Below are 3,867 nucleotides of genomic sequence, written 5' to 3'. Positions count from 1 at the left end.
TGGACGATGCAATATGTAGAAAGCCTATTTTATTTACTAGCGTATTTATTTACTAGCGTATTTGCTCTTTCTTTCCTTTTTTTTTTTATTTCTATAGTGGAGATAGTCGCACGTAATGACAGATCACAGCCATATTATTAAAAGCTTGTGGTAAGAACGGGTTTCGTTCTAGTGCTCGAAAATAATATTCTAAAGCTTTTGTATGTTCTCCGTTACTTGTGTGGATAAGGCCTATGTTATAGAGTATATAACTTCGATCATAGGGATCAATTTCTAGTCGCATAGCTTCATAATAATTCTGTAAGGCTTCCGCATAATTTCCTTCGGATTGAGCCGACATCCGTTACGGTCGTCATTCGATTCAACGAATTCTCCGTTCCAAAACCGTACGTGAGATTTTCACCTCATACGGCTCCTCCTTTATGTGCATAATGAGAATAATCCATGGAATTAAAAAAAAGGTCGAAATATTGTCATTATGAACTGAGCGGGGCTAATGTTTTTACAAGAAATCTCTAGCCAACCCTCTTGCAAAAGATCTTTTCTTACCATCAAGCGTGTTCGTACTAGATAAATAAAGTAAACTCCAACAATTTCTTTGTTCTCAACGCTCCTTAATTTCCAGGAATTAGTCACTTCAACAATCTTCGATGGTTATATGGGTATCCAAAGTACGAACAAGATGGATGTTTGTTGTCCCAACCATTTCTCTTAGTTCCGATCCCGATAAGGAAAGGGAATCCTTTATAACAATAACAAAGTTTTCGTGTTGTTGATTCCTAGATGTAGTGCTTCTTCCTCTATGCCGCCTATTGGTACTAGTGTAGTAGGGTTGACCCACAATACAGACCCATAGGTGTAACCTTTCGCTCAATACTCGAATCAACAATTGAAGCATCTGAGGTTGCATTAATCGGGGATACACGACAGAAGGAATTGCTTTATTTATAAACTTCACCTTCAACAAGCGTAGATTTCTTTTTTTTTTTCAATAGTCTTTTTTTTTTTTTTTCTATTCCGAATCATGTGTCTTTTTCCTAAGACTAAGAGCGGTAAAATAAAAATAAAAAAAAAAATATATATAAAATAATTAAAATATATAAAATAATTATAATTATATAATAATAATCAAATCGCACCATCTCTGTAATAAGTAAATGCCTCTTTTTCTCCTGAAGTTGTCGGAATTATTCGTAATAAGATATTGGCTACGATTGAAAAGGTCTTATCAATAAAATTTCCATTTATCCGCGATCTAGGCATAGGTAGCAATCCATTCTATAACTCTTTTCATTACCCCTTCGTGAGAAAAAAAAAAGGATCTCACAAACAAAGGAAGCGTACAGTACGAAATAACATAAAAGCAGACCCATTCCATAAAAAAAAAAAAAAAAAAGATATAGCCCTCTACTTTACTTCAATTTTTTTGGCAGGAATCAAGAAAAAAAAAAAAAAAGAAATATTTGAATCCTATTTTATTTCATCCAAATTTATTAGTATAAGAATTTATTAGTATAAGAATAAAATATAAAAAGAAAAAAGAATTATTACGATTTCATCGAAGTTGAAGAATCAAAAAATTTATCCTACGGATTAGGATAGATTAGCAAAATTAGAGAAGTTTTGATTAAATTATGATAAAAAGAGGAAAAATAATCGAATAATCGTTCTATGATGAAAATAAAATAACTGCCCTTTTTTGTGTTTTGTGCATAGCAGGTATACAACATATAATCAAATATAAAAATCCCTTAGAGGATTTATGAATTTGTAATAGATTTACAGAGTAAGAGGTTGTTGTTGAGAGATCTAAAACTGGAAAAGAATTTTAGAATTCTTATAGAAATGGGGAATTAGAGTCTAAAGAGAATTATGAACTAAAAATATCCATTAAGCATAGTCTAAAAAAAAAAAACCAATCGATTGATTTGATTCGTTTCAATTCATTGATTTAATCCAGTCCGGTAGAAATATCAGAAAAAAGATGGGAGTGCCTTTTTCGCAAACATGAATAGATATATATGGTATATGTTTATCGTATTATATTATTTATTTTTAACAGCCCCCTCACAAAAAAATTTCTTCGAGTCGGGAGGCTAAAGAAAAAGTGCTGAAAAAAGTGATGAAAAGTTTTCTATTTTTATAGCTAGTTTTCTAGTTAGAATTGATATTGTTCGTACCTCTCGAACAATCTAATATGAATAACTCGCTATTCGCTCGGGTTATCGGCCATAATAATTATGTAGGAGAGATGGCCGAGTGGTTCAAGGCGTAGCATTGGAACTGCTATGTAGACTTTTGTTTACCGAGGGTTCGAATCCCTCTCTTTCCGCACCTTCACCTAATTCGCCAATGTAACTGACTACAATGTATCAAATCAAATAAGAACAGATACTAAAGAGTTAGACCCTTCTTTGATATAGATTCTCTATTCCCAATTTCTTTTTAATACGGAATACGTAAAATAGCGTACAGGGGATGAAAATCTACCTACGGATCTATCATACATGAATAGGAGAAAAATAAAATTTCCGAATCAAATCCCTTACCCTGTCTTCCTTTACTTAACCTTAACTCAGGTGAAAAGGGAGCAGAACCCTTGTTTTGTTATTTTAGTTAGGTTTAAGTCTGACGAGAATAATATTCTACGACAAGCAATTCATTTATTTTCAAACCGACCCATTTCCTATCTATTATTTGATTGACTAATCCTTTATATTGTAATGTGTGAAGGGTCTAATGCTTTGGTAATTCCTCATGGGTGGATGAATCAAGATAATTTTGAATCAGAGTTCTAGATTTTTGTTCATCCCTCGCTGAAATAATATCTCGGGGTTTGCAGCGATAACTTGGTATATCTACTGTACGACCATTAACTAAAATATGTCTATGGTTAACTAATTGGCGGGCTTGAGGAATAGTTGAAGCCATACCTAATCGAAAAAGGATGTTATCCAAACGCATTTCAAGTAATTGTAGTAAAACCTGACCTGTTGACCCTTTTGCTTTTCTGGCAATACGAACGTATTTAAGTAATTGTCGTTCTGTAAGGCCATAATGAAAACGCAATTTTTGTTTTTCTTCTAAACGAATACGATATTGAGATTTTTTACCGGAGCGCGATCGGTTTCTAAGATCGCTTCCGGCTCTAGGACTTTTACTAGTTAGTCCCGGTAAAGCCCCCAGACGGCGTATTTTTTTGAAACGAGGCCCTCGGTAACGCGACATAAAGACTCCTTATTAATTTGAATTTTATTGAAATTTCATAAACCTAAATTAAAACTGAACTAAATGAAGCGAAATCGACTGAAGGATTGTACTACAAATATTAATGAGATGAATTGGATCAATATCCATACTTTTTTGTATTGTATATAATGTATATTGTATATAATGTATACAAAAAATAGAAATTAAAATAAAATATATATAATATATAAATATATTAAATATAAAATATATATTAAATATAAAATATAAAAATTAAAATCTAAAAATTAAACCAAAAAAAGTTTCCTTTTTTTTTTTCTTGATTTATTCTGCAAAGATCTAACTCCTCCAATTTTATTCCTAATTGAAAGTTTCTACGACATAATAAACGGATCGTTGACCTTTGGAAAGAAAAGGGGAAAAAGCTTTTTCAATGTTCTTTGATTTCAAAAAAACATTATCAATCATGTAAAAAAGTAAAAAAGCAAACAAATAGAGAAAGCCGGCTATCGGAATCGAACCGATGACCATCGCATTACAAATGCGATGCTCTAACCTCTGAGCTAAGCGGGCTCAAATAATAGAAATTTTGTATCCATAGGAATTCAGCAAACTATTACGATCTTATCTATTAACTATCTATTAGTTATTCATAAT

At 32.0% G+C, this 3,867-nt stretch overlaps 1 non-coding gene across 1 annotated transcript; it reads left to right on the top strand.

Annotated features, from left to right (window-relative positions):
* Positions 1-2,245: 2,245 nt before the first annotated feature.
* TRNAS-GGA (transfer RNA serine (anticodon GGA)) lies at positions 2,246-2,332 on the top strand. Its single transcript has one exon. It is a non-coding gene; the product is annotated as a tRNA-Ser (tRNA).
* Positions 2,333-3,867: the final 1,535 nt, after the last annotated feature.

Source organism: Durio zibethinus, unplaced genomic scaffold, assembly GCF_047325235.1.
Source record: "Durio zibethinus cultivar Kanyao isolate XHJ-2024 unplaced genomic scaffold, ASM4732523v1 HiC_scaffold_198, whole genome shotgun sequence".
Classification (NCBI taxonomy): domain Eukaryota; kingdom Viridiplantae; phylum Streptophyta; class Magnoliopsida; order Malvales; family Malvaceae; genus Durio; species Durio zibethinus.
Note: the sequence above shows the minus strand (reverse complement) of the source record. Positions and strands in the feature narration are given on the sequence as shown.